The sequence below is a fragment of the Danio rerio genome, chromosome 1 (assembly GCF_052040795.2).
Source record: "Danio rerio strain M-AB ecotype USA chromosome 1, GRCz13ab, whole genome shotgun sequence".
In the NCBI taxonomy this organism is placed as follows: Eukaryota; Metazoa; Chordata; class Actinopteri; order Cypriniformes; family Danionidae; genus Danio; species Danio rerio.
In genome coordinates, this window is record NC_141021.1 from 39,077,952 (window position 1) to 39,092,000 (window position 14,049).

The window sequence follows — 14,049 nt, forward strand, 5'->3', positions numbered from 1 at the left end:
GAGATATTCTTTCTCATGCTCGTGAAACTGCCTTCAGGGAGAAGAAGGAATGGTTCTAAGAATTTGCTGGGAACCTCTGAGCTTGCCAAGGAAGAAGCAAATGAAGCTCAAAGGCAAAGCAAGACTGACTTGTTAGATTTATTTATTCATTTATTTTTAATTTGTGAAAGCTGCTCTATTAATTTTGAATAGTTAACTTTTTAAAATGCTTTTTAAGTGTCTTATCTTCACAAAATTAATGATGAGACAAGTAAAAATAAAGTTTTTTTTTGCATTTTGGATCAAACAAATGCTGCATTGGTGAGAATGAAATAAATATTTTAAAGAAAGAGTCCAAATGTGAATGCTGAAACCAATATCAATTGACTGTTAAAATAGCAATAATAGAGGTGATAACAAGAAAGTAACATAAATAATAGTAATATTTTCAGGGTTTTTTATGTAAACAATACTATAACCTTTTTTTTTGAAAACTATAAACATAAAAATACTTTTTTTGTAAACAATTGTTTTTATTATTTCAGTTTTGGTTAATTTAGAAAGGATACAGCATATGACTATATCGTAAAACAATCCTGAACCCCCACCCCCCACCTAGGAAGACTTGTTCTATAATAATTTAAGTCAAAATATAGCTGTAAATAGAAATATTTTAAATAAAATAAATAAACAAACAAACAAACAAACAAAAAACACAAAAATAATAATGTTAAACCACATAAAGAAATGAGGTAAGTACAAATAAATAACTATTACATCATGAGATAAAGTACATATAAACAGAAAAGCTGTACATTAAAAGGTAGAAACAAAAAAATTGGCAATATTAAAAGCTATAATCCAGCACTTAAAAGTTTTTAACTGAACTCCATGCGCGCTGTTAAAAGTTCCATACAAATAATGTTCAGCCCCATTGACGTCTACTCATAATACGAGGATGCATCCAACATGAAAGTAATTTAGTAAAAAATTAAATGTAAGGATGTCAACTGAGTAATATATAATAAATAATTATAATTATAATTATAAATAATCCTAAATAATTCTGTGTTAAAAATCAGTCATTTAGATTGGTTGGGTTGAGTTTGTAAGGGTGTGAATCATGTATAAAAAAATTAAATCGCTAGAATAATTACCATAGAGCAAAGAGAAAAAGTCAAATAAACAGTTCCGGTTTTCTGGAGAGCCAAACTATATTCAGATAGAGAAATCTAATAATGTAATATAAAATATTATAATATAGTCTTATTGTATCAACAAATCAGCAAAAATGTTGTTCATTAAAGTTAAAAATGTTTATGTTGTTGCCCCCAAATACTTTACACTTTCTTGAAAATCCTTTAAAACACATGCAAATGATAAAGTTTCACTCTGTTATAATTATACATTGCAGTGACTTTACAAATCTCATGCATTCTCAATTGTTGATCGACTCTAATCCCAACTTAACATTGTATTTCCTGCGATGTGACTATTGCAGACACACACATTGCGATATGCATGTTGAAACGATTTAGGCATATGGTGCCGCCCTACAAGAAAGTAATTAACATTTTTTACCATACCATATACAATGATGATACCATTTAGACATTGTACAGGCTTATCTTTGAAGTATGCTAACTTACTCTTCTATTCTTCTAAGCCAAACCTAAAAATAGAGGCCACGTCCCATAAGTGATAATGCATTTAACAACAGCTCAAAAGCACAAATTGAAAAAAAAGAAACAACAACAGCAGTGTGCAAATAAATATTATCAGTATGGTTTCTGCCATGAAATGCTTAAGAAATGAGTAATACAGTGAAGCAGTGAGAATATAGTAGTATGTTCGCCTAAGAGCAAGAAGGTCGCTCGTTCGAGCTTCGGCTGGGTCAGTTGGCGTTTCTGGGTGGAGTTTGCATGTTTTCCCCGTTCTCTGCGTGGGTTTCCTCTGGGTGCTCTGGTTTCCCCCACAGTCCAAAGACGTGGTATAGGTGTATGGATGTTTCCCAGTGGTGGGTTGCAGCTGGAAGGGCATCCGCTGCATAAAAACCAAGTGTGCCGCAAGCCTACGTTTGAGTGAAGGTTTCGGCCGTTAGATCGCCCCCTGGGGGCTGGCTGCAGTACAAGTCATAAAGCCCGCCTCCTCCGTGTTAATGAAGGAGACTTGAGCCCAAATAAAAAAAAAATATTACACTTGCAATAAAATGTCCCGAAAGATAGTTCTGGTCGATTAAGGCACTGGTTATTGTGCTGAAATAGGTGCAGATCTTCATTTTTGTAAACAGTTTGTTTTTAGCAGTAATTTAATGCTGGGCGTGTCATCGTGATTGACAGCTGTGATTGACAGTTTCTCAAAGCGCGGCGTCTGAGCTTCGGCAGGAGACTGAAGTAGACTGAAATGTTTTTATTCGATTTCTGTGTTATTTTACCATGACAAAATGAGTTCAGCAGTAAACTATAGTTTCTGACATACATGATCCTGGTGGAACACTGTTTATTCGCTAAGTTCAGGGCTTTTTTTGGGCTTTATTAGTTTGCTGATACACGCCTAGCCACCCAGATAGCAAAACACAGTTCCGGCTAGATTCTCGCCTGCCGGAGACTTATCTCTTAGAGCTCAGACTGACTAATGTTACCTCTGCTGGACCTACTCCGGATGCCTGGACTCACTACCCAATTCCAGCCCGAGTCAATCGAGCCAGATGCGGCGGCCAAGCGAGCAGGCGCTGCCGCATGCGAGCCGGAATCAGCCCGCGACGCCGCGAGTAAGTTATGCGCTGCGGCCTGGAGCTGGCGCGATTGAATATATAAAACCCTCATATTTGTTAACGTTATTACATCCATTTGTATTGATATGACAGCAAACGCATGCTGAGAAGTTCGGGGGGCGTAGTTGATTTTACATAAAGCGTTTGATTGGAAGCTCGACTCTGCTCATTTTCGCGGCTCCTCCTCTGGCTCCATCAGACAATCCTTCTGCGCATGTCTGGCTCCAATTTCAGCAGTCTTTTGCGACAGTTTGTGCCCGTCAAGCAGGCGTTTTGCCCTCAAGGCGTTCAATGGGAAAAAGGGCTGTCGCGTCGTCCATATTTTTTACAGTCATTGATAAAAACATATGCTGGATAAGTTGGCGATTCATTCCGCTGTGGCGACCCCAGATTAATAAGTGGACTAAGCCGAAAACAAATGAATAATATAATATAATATAATATAATATAATATAATATAATATAATATAATATAATATAATATAATATAATATACATTTTTTCTTGCCTTGAGCTCAAATCTCTTAACAAAACCCATATATTCTGAGGAAAAACAGTGTTGTAGTGCAGATCTCCAAGGCCAGACCCCGCTATAAAGATAAGCTTGGACCGTATCCTTACGTTTGTTCATAAGACTGTGCTCTGCCATGGATTATATTAATAACACATTTCTGATATTACACTCTGCCGATTTGATACTTAAAAAGGCAAGAAACAAAAGGCTTTTGGATCATATCTGCATGTTTTAACTGTTGAGAGCGTGCAGTGCCTCTATTTTCTATTTCTGTGAATGATGTAATTTCATTTGTCATGCAAGCTATTTTAAAGCATTCAGAAATGTAATGGATACATTTATGTAAAAATGTAATAACATACTTATCCTAAAAAAATGTATAAACATTTGAAGGATAGAGGCAAAGCATAAACAGTCTTTTATCATTTTATAAACTGATAAATAAACGGTATACCTGACAGAATTTATAAACTACTGATAATACTAAATACCATTTTAATGAGTGTATTCTGTAAATGTGTAAAACAGATAATTCACACAGGCTCACCAAAATTGCACAATAAAAGATTGGAAAAACGTTGCCTGATCTGATGAGTCTCGATTTCTGTTGCAACATTCGCATGATAGGGTCAGAATTTGGTGTCAACAACATGAAAAAATTGATCCATCCTTCCTTGTATCAACAATTCAGGCTGCTGGTGTAATGATGTAGGGGATATTTTCTTGGCACACTTTGGGCCCATTAGTACCAATTGAGCATTGTGTCAACACCACAGGCTTCCTGAGTATTGTTTGCTGACCATGTCCATTCCTTTATGACCACAGTGTACCCATCTTCTGACTTGGCTCCTTCCAAGCAGGATAACACGCCATGTGATAAAGCACAAATCATCTCAGACTGGTATCTTGAACATGACAATGAGTTCACTGAACTTAAATGGCCTCCACAGTCACCAGATATCAATCCAAAAGAGCACCTTTAAGATGTGGTGAAACAGGAGATTCGCATCATGGATGTGCAGCTGACAAATCTGCAGCAACTGTGTGATGCTATCCTGTCAATATAGACCAAAATGTCAGAGGAATATTTTCAGTACTTTTTTGAATCTATGCCACAAAGGATTAAGGCAGTTCTGAAGGCAAAAGGTGGTCCAGCCCGGTACTAGTAAGGTGTACCTATTAAAGTGGCCAGTGAGTGTATGTATAGGTAAATGTAGTATAAGCTATGTAGTATATGCTATGTATATACCATATATAGTATTTTACATCTTATCTTCTAGGGGTATTGGATTCAATTGCTAACGACAATTGGATTGAATCGTTTGTGCACTCATAAATCTTCGGCCAGATGTTTGAGATGAATAAATAATCAAAAATATACTTTCTCTTTTTCCTGTCCTGAGGGTATCCATCTGGCATGACACCAATTCCTGAAAATCAAACTCACATATTAGGAGATAAAGCAACCTCCAACTTTGCTCATTCAGTCCAACACGAGGTGACATCTAAATTAAATCAAAACTAAACAGAAGAAGCACAAACTCTCGTGCTGGGAGTCACATGAGACGTTAACCATGGACGTCACTCGCCGTTTAAACTTTAAATGTGTATCCAATTTTCTCCAACACACCGCCTGTTTGTCTTCCCTGCCCTGACATGGCAGAGTCCCGCATGCCATTTTGCAGAGCTATCCCTCCAAGTCATCCAACAAGGCGCTCGCATGAGTGTGGCAAGAGCAATTTCTAATTTATAAAAGCCAAAAGGATCGATTCAATATTCATGAACAATCTGTCCTGTCACAATGAGCCATTTCTGTAACTGGGGGGCCAGTATGATGACAGCGCAGCGACATAAAGGAAAAGTTCTGCCTCCGCGTATTCAGGACGACTTCAGCCTACATCTTCCTCGGCCTACAACTATTGCATCAACTCTTTTTCTTTTCCTTCAGATATCCACCTTTTTGGCCCATGATGGTTTGCATGAACTATGGGAGTAACTTTTGTTAAACAATCCAACGCAATCTCACTGCAATTCAGAACTTTTTTTTATTTAGAGGCTGATTTGTGTTCATTTGTACACTTAAAAATTATTGTTGGATTTACTAAATAATTTTTAATGTAATGGTTTATACCAGTGGTTCTCAAACGTTTTTCATCAAGTACCACCTCAGAAAAATATTGTCTCTCCAAGTACCACCAAAATAAGCAGTATTGAAATACAGTAGCGTAGTAGGCCCAGTAAAGGAGCTACAACTCTGCACAGTTAAAAAAAAAACGTGGCAGATTACCTCAGAAATATAGGCTATATGTCATATATGGCATATTATATACATCATTTTTGATAAATTTTGAAATGTGTGTAGCATGTACATGACATATTTCATTCCTCTGCGTACCACTAGAAGGAAGCCTGCGTACCAGTAGTGGTACACGTACCACAGTTTGAGAACCACTGGTTTATACAATTCACTGAATTAACTGAATTTAAATAAATTATCTTGAACATTACTAAATTTAATTTGCTGGTTTTAATTTAGTCCATATAAATTGTTTACAACCATTAACCTTAAAAAATGTAGTTAATCAATCATATTTTTTAGTGTATACAATTTAATTTATACAATTTTGTATGATTTGCCCATCCGCCAATGAGGTGCAGAGTTGGGGGAGAGCTTTAAATATATAGAGATCTCTTTAAATATAAAGCAGGACAGACAGACAGAAAAAAATAAATACTTTGCCATCTTGCCAAATGACAAACGTTCCAGACATACATTATATGCACGTGCTCTTTAATAAAAACTCAATCTTAGTTCATATGGTTTAATATGCAGTTAAGCGGCGAGGCAGTGGCACAGAAGGTAGTGCTGTCGCCTCACAGCAAGAGGGTTGCTGGTTCGAACCTCGGCTAAGTTGGCGTTTCTGTATGGAGTTTGCATGTTCTCCCTGCGTTCGCGTGGGTTTCCTCCGGGTGCTCTGGTTTCCCCCACAGTCCAAAGACATGTGGTACAGTTGAATTGGGTAAGCTAAATTGTCCATAGTGTATGAGTGTGGGTGTGAATGTGTGTGTGGACCATAGCCGCTAGTGCCTCTGTTGCACGTACAAATTAGCCACTCTTCTGACAAGTCAAATAGTTATGTTTCTTTGTGCATTTGAGTTGAAACAGTGAGAATAAAAAAACAATTTGGTGTCATTATTCTCCTCAAAAGTTCATCAATCTAATATTAAAAAGGAAACTTTATAATTAACAAATTAGCCAACTTTCTGCACACTAAACTAGAACTTTCAACAGAAATTTATGGAGATATATATAGAGTTAAAATCAGAATTATTAGCCCTCCTGAATTATTAGATGGCTTGTTTATTTTTTCCCCAATTTCTGTTTAAAAGAGAGAAGATTTTTTCAATACATTTTTAAACAAAATAGTTTTAATAACTCATCTCTAATAACTGATTTATTTTATTTTTGGTGACAGTAAATAATGGTGACAGTAAATAATATTTTACTAGATTGTTTTCAAGACACTTCTATACAGCTTAAAGTGACATTTCAAGGCTTAACTAGATTAATTAGGCTAACTAGGCAGGTTAGGGTAATTAGTCAAGTTATTGTATAATGATGGTTTGTTCTGTAGACTGCCGAAATAAAAATAGCTTAAAGGAGCTAATATTATTGTATTTAAAATGCTTTTTAAAAAATTAATAACTTCTTTTTTTCTAGCTGAAATAAAACAAAAAAGGCTTTCTCCAGAAGAAGAAAAAAATATCAGACATACTGTGAAAATTCCCTTGCTCTGTTAAACATAATTTGGGAAATATTTAAAAAAGAAAAAGAAAATTAAAGGGGGACTGATAGTTCTGACTTCAACTGTATATTCAAAATGACTGTATTGAAGGGAATACAAGCAAATAATCTGCAAAAAAACCTTGCTACAACCGAAGTTGACTAAAGTACTTTACAATAAAACTAATTACACAGCAAAACCTAAAAACAAATAAATATTGCATAAAATTCAAATAAAAAAAATAATAAAATAAATAAATAAATAGAGAAGTGACAGTGCACTGGTATAAATTTTTAATAATGGGTCTTTGGCTTAGGTCAGTGATTATACAGAAGTAAAGAGTTTTAGATACAGATATGCTTGTGACGATAATGTCATATTAAAATACAAAATATATTGTTGTTTTTGGGGTGAAGCAGTGGCGCAGTAGGTAGTGCTGTTGCTCACTGCAAGAAGGTCGCTGGGTCGCTGGTTTGAACCTCGGCTCAGTTGCTGTTTCTGTGTGGAGTTTGCATGTTCTCCCTGCGTTCGCGTGGGTTTCCTCCGGGTGCTCCGGTTTCCCCCACAGTCCAAAGTCATGTGGTACAGGTGAATTGGGTAGGCTAAATTGTCTCTAGTGTATGTGTGTATGTTTTCCAGAGATGGGTTGCGGCTGGAAGGGCATCCGCTGCGTAAAAACGTGTTGGATAAGTTGGCGGTTTATTACGCTGTGGTGACCCCGGATTAATAAAAGAAAATGACTGAATGAATGTTGTTTTTAAAATCAATGATAAACAGTGTAAATTGATTTTTTTTGTCGAACAGTCTTATTATTTGAAATTATTTAGCTTTAGATTCTTTTCAGTTCCATAAACTGGAATTGCAACCCATAATCTGTAATACAAAAGTCATGAGCAGCAAAAGGTGGATCTTTTTTTTTTTTTTTTGTGACTTGCACAGGGTATTTTGTTGCAGTCTGTTTTTTCTCAACAGCACAAGAGAGGAGTTTTTTGGGTCAAGATCCTGTCTCTACTTTCATCATGGAAAAAAGGTTCAAGCTGATTTGCCATTTTAAAGAACAGTAAACTTGCCTTTCTTGAAACAGGACAGAGAAACTGTGCTCCTATGTCTTCTACAGGACTGCTAGATCTCACAAGAAAAGCTTAAATCAGACCTATGACAACAATATCTGGAAATGAGAGCAATTCCTCATTGCTCATTCATGTTTAAACACAACTGTGAAAATAACTATTGATATTATTTGGAAAATAATTTGGGACGAGTATATATATAAAAACACCTCTTACTGCTGATGGAATAAACTTTTCAAAGTTATTTCTAAGAAAAAAAGACTAATTCTGGACTTCTGTACAGCTCTGTTCTTCATTACGAGGTGCAAACACAGTAAACCATTGTGCTGATATTGCATTTGTTGTAATTAGATTACCATGTGGTGAAATAAATACTTTTCCCTCACATCTCAGGAATTTTAATTAGAAATGGTAATTTGATGACTGTTTTTTTTGTTCAGGACCACAAACTAAAATGTGGCACAATCATTCTGTTAAAAAAAGAACAAACATAGATTGTGTTGAGGAACACTTTGTAAGAAACAGAGCTACATAAAGAGTTATAAAGTGTAAGCGCACACTGCCATCTAGTGAGCCATTTTGAGTCTGAAAACAGTCATCATTGTTTTACGCAGGATTTGTTCTTGGATCATATGAGTTTTTTTCCTTTTGTTTCCAGAATGTTAGCAATATAACATGAAGGATATCAAGCTTAAAGATGAGGTTAAAAATAGGTTTGGCATCATATATATTATTTGCACAGAATGATTAGTCTCAGTATAAATGACAATCAACGAATGAAGACAAATAAACAATTGAAGAGGTCAAACACAAAAGCCTTTAAGTGCCATCTGGAATTTTCTTTTAAAATGAGGAGCCTCCTCTTTCCTACCCCAAACATGCTTAATAATGTTCCTGTCTGGTGACTGGGCTGGCCAAAATTGGAACACCTTAACCTTCTTTGCTTTCATGATGTGGAGGCTGAGAAGGAGCGCTATCCTGCTGAAGAATTTGCCCACTTCTGTGGTTTGTAATGTTATGGGCAGCACAAATGTCTTGATACCTCAGGCTGTTAATGTTGCCATCCACTCTGCAGATCTCACGTACGCCCCCATACTGAATGTAACCATGATTTTTCCTTCACCAAACTTGACTGATTTCTGTGAGAATCTTGGATCCATGCGGGTTCCAATAGGTCTTCTGCAGTCTTTGTGATGATCAGAATGCAGTTCAACAGATGATTTATCTGAAAAAAATCTACCTTCTGACACATTTCCAAATGATCAACTAGTAGTCAAATTATTATTTGTTACTCTTACAACTGGGATTGATTGCAAGACTTGTCACGTAGTTTAAATATAGAAGCCTGAGGAAAAAAATGCTAATTTTAAAAGGACATTTTAGATGGCACATTTGGAGGCTTTTGCATTTGATCTCTTCAAATATAAACAAGTACAGACAGACATAAAAAAAAAAATAATATATATATATATATATATATATATATATATATATATATATATATATATATATATATATATATATATATATATATATATATATATATATATACACACACACACACACACACATATATAAACTGATTTGTGATCATGCCAAATGACAAACTTTCCAGACAAACATTGTATTGCCAAAGATTTTAGGGCATCTGCCTTTAAATATGCACATGATTTTTAATAAAAACCCAATCCTAATCCGTATGGTTTAATGTGCAGTTGACAACCCCTTGCAGCTACAGCAACTTTTCTGGGAAGGCTTTTCTTAGGTTTCAGGGTGTGTTTATGTTAATGTTTGACCCTTCTTCAAGAAGTGCACTTGTGGGTTCAGGCACTGATGTTGAATGAGAAGGCCTGGCTCACGGTCTTTGTCTAATTTATCCCTAAGTTTAATCAAGTTGAGATCTGGACTCAAGGTCTGGTGTAGGCGAAATAAGTTCCTCCACACCAAGTTCAATAATTCATACCTTTGTGGACCAGGTGTAGAGTCTAAATAACAAAGGCATTCTTGTCTTCTCCTTTGACATTTTTCTGTTTTTAATCATTTTCCTGACACTTAAATCTTATATGAAATTATGTCCAACCAAACACTTGTAATCTTCCCAAAAAATTCTTTCTATATGAACCTTGGATTGTCCAAAAAATTGGACAATCAGACCTACCATATGTTGAAAAAGATTAAGAACTGGTAATATTGCCAAATCTATGTTGGGACAGAAAGAGAACACATTCCCATCACCATCAACGATACACCAGTTGAGAGGGTCAGTACTTTCAAGTTTCTTGGAGTCCACATTGCTGAAGATCTGACATGGACTGCTCACACACATGCAGTGCTGACAAAGGCACAATGCCTCTTCTTTCTCAGGCATCTCAGGAAGTTTGGAATGAGCCCGCACATCCTTCTCTCGTTCTGCACCTGCACTGTGGAGAGCATCCCAAATGGCTGCATCACCACCTGGTATGGAAACAGCACCAGCAGCAATTGCAAAGGTCTACATAGGATTGTGCAAACTGCTGGCAACGTACCTCCCTCCAGGACATCTCCACCTGGCAGTGCATGAGGAAAGCCAAGAGAATCATCAGCGACTCCAGCCACCCAAGCTATAGACTTTTGCCATCAAGTGCACTGCACTTTAACCAATCCTTACTTAAAACAATATTGCCTATTCATTTTCCACCAACAGTCAGACTATATGTACTCTTATTTATTGTCTTCTACGTATTACTGTCAACATTGCTAATTGTATATTGTTTTGTTTTTTGGGAGTATGTCGTTGTATTTGCACGCTCTGCAACTAAGCTTCTCACTCATCATAGTACACGTGCAGCTGATTATGTGACAATAAAAGTAATTGGAAGTTAGATTTGAAGTGGTCATCACCAAAATTTTCCCACAATTAAAATTGAGCATGGAATTGTCTATAATGTCTTGGTATGCTGCTGAAGCATTAAGAGTTAATTTTATTGCAGAAGTCAAGCCGAAACTCTGAAAAACAACCACACAACAATCCCCCTCCACCAAACTTAATTATTATTTATTTATTGCCACATCAGCAACTTTTGGCTATTTCACAGCAAAATGGATATACATAAAATATCACATGATAAAAACAAATTCGTATTACAATAATAAGCTACTTAATATAATTAAAATTAAATAATTAAAGTGTTCACACAAAAATATATTCAAAGTTAAATATGACTTCAGTTTAATTTTTGATAAATAATTTAAGATTCTTTCTGTTGATAGGTTTTTAAAAATGTCCATCAAAGTATACTCTCCTTATAAAAAAGTTGTCTAATGGTTTTCAATCTTCCAAATTTCAACAAAATGTTTCGTGCTAAGAGCAGCCTGCCAGTAATTATATTTAGGTGGTGCTTTCTTATTCAGTGAATACAAACGAGTCAACCTAGAATGTCCAATTCGACATCTAGTATAGATAGTTTGATCATGCCTGGTCTCTACCAAACTTTAAACTAGGCATGATGCAACCAAGTAGCTACCGTTCTCCCGGCAACCACCAAACCCAAACTCATGTATCAGATTTTCAGACAGAAAAACGTGATTCCTTACTCCAGATAACATGTCTCCAGGTCTTTAGAGTCATGAGTGGTGCGTGACATGCTTCACACCAATGTTCACCACCATAGAAACTGTGATAACACAGTACACACAGTTCTTAAGGCCACACCAATTTTGGAGGTCTGTAAATATTGCTCTAAATATCATAAATATGTGCACTGTGTCCCCGCTGTAAGAGTCGCAGTTGTTCTCACTTGTGTATACTTTGTTATAACACCACCACTAACAGTTGACTGTGAAATAGTGGTGACAAATTTTCACAAATGGACTTATTGCACAAGTCAACCTACAATGCTCCTAAGATTGACCCATTCATTTTACAAATATTTGTAGAATCAGTCTGCATGCATTGGTGTTTGATTCAACCTGTGGCCAGGGAAGTGATCAGGATTTAGACACAGGAATTCAATGATTTAGAAGGGTGTCCAAAAACATTTGGCAATAAGACCTTCCAGTGTACTTCTGCAATTCAATTGATTTCAATTCATGTTTATTTCTAAAGCGCTTTTACAGTGTAGATTGTGGCAAAGCAGCTTCACATACTGTAGAAGTTCTAGTAAATTGAAAATGTGTCAGTCCAGTTTTAAGAGTTGAAGATCAGTTTAGTTCAGTTCAGTGTGGTTTAAATTTCACTGCTGAAAGTCCAAACACTGAAGAGCAAATTCATTGATGTGTAGCTCCACAAGACCCAAACAAGCAAGCCAGTGACGACATCCGCAAGAAACAAACTTCACCGAGTGACAAAAGGTAAAAAAACCTTGAGAAAAACCAGGCTCTGTTGGGCAAGACCATTTCTCCTCTGGCCAAACTTCCTGTGCGGAGCTGCAGTCTAGGCGCCGGAATGCAGTACATGATTGTGGTACATTTGTTTAACATAGTTATCTGCTTTTGTTTTGTTTCTGGATATCTATCCAGTTTTACTATAAATGAATGTTAATTAGCTAAACGCTATGTTTAATCTAAAAGTAAAAATGTTTGCAATGTCAGAATGAACGAGAAGTGCTTATCAGGGTTAGAATAACAATTTGATCAATTTAAATTAAAAACAAGCACATCAGCCTAATGAAAAAAATATATTTAACACCCTCCACAATTTGTTTTTGAACATTTAACAGAAAGATACATTTGGTACACATCATTTACAATATTAATTATTAGATTATTTACAATGGTGCCAATGAAGAATGAAAAAGAAAATAATAAGAGGAAAAAACAACATAAATTAAACAAAAAACAAAGAATTATCAATAGGTTATCTGATATGAGGATAGATAATAGATAAAGAAATTGAAAGTTAAGAGGGATCAACAGCAATTTAGAGATTCAATAGATTATACAGTATAATATATTAAAAATTTATGCAAATTATATAGGTTTTAAATGCTTTCTTGTTAAGTTAAGCTTGGAATTGTAAGTGAGCAATTTCAGTGTTATGGATGTGACATTTGCAGGAAAAACTCAATACATAAATTCACAGAAAAAGTATATGTTAACATTATATTGAAACATATTTAAGGCGAGGCAGTGGTGCAGTAGGTAGTGCCTCACAGCAAGAAGGTCGCTGGGTCAAACCTCGGCTCAGACCCAACACAATGCTAACCAAAAGGATAAGGGTGACTCTCTATAGAACAAACATGAATGATTTTATTTTATTGTACATTTTTGCATTTATGAGGAAAAAGCTTTGTTATGGATGTGACATTTTTTCGTTATGGAAGAGACATGTGAAATTGCCACTTGTGTGATTTTTTTGGTTAATCAAATATAATAGTTTGCAAACACTGACAGAGACATTTTAAGGTACTGTAAAATACTTGCTTAGAAACGTTTTCGCTATTTTGTTAAAAAAATTTAAAAAATTTAAATATAGCATGGAATTGCTCAAATAAGTACTGTAATGTAAATCTCTTGTTTAGACCATTTTGCGAGATGTAATCAGAAACACTGCAACGTATTTCCTGTTTTACATTTTTAATTTCTAGCTTCCGAGAATCCAAACAGCCACATAGGCTATTGATAAATAATGTTATGATAGCTGTTTTAACATTACATAGTTTGATAACAAGCAGGAAATGTTCATGAGCCAACATGACCACATCGAAGTGTTCTAAATGCTATAAGTTGGCTCCACTATTAAGGAAGGATTGTGGAGGCAATTGACACACACTTGTTTATACTATTTTATAATTAAAATGCTAAATATTTTACTAAACTACATAAAACTAGCAAAAGATAAAAATGAAATATGAAACACGTCGCAGAACAACTCACCAGTAACCTCTTTGCTTGTGGCCGCTTTCTGTCTCCAATCCGAGCGGTGGCGCCATACAATAATATATTTCATTA

At 35.6% G+C, this 14,049-nt stretch overlaps 1 long non-coding RNA gene across 1 annotated transcript; it reads right to left on the reverse strand.

Moving 5' to 3' along the window:
• Positions 1–253: 253 nt before the first annotated feature.
• Positions 254–14,009, reverse strand: LOC141386124 (uncharacterized). The gene is made up of 3 exons (XR_015476724.1): positions 13,975–14,009; positions 4,648–4,696; positions 254–2,022 (listed from the first exon to the last, which is right to left on the reverse strand). It is a non-coding gene; the product is annotated as an uncharacterized LOC141386124 (long non-coding RNA).
• Between the last annotated feature and the right edge of the window lie 40 nt (positions 14,010–14,049).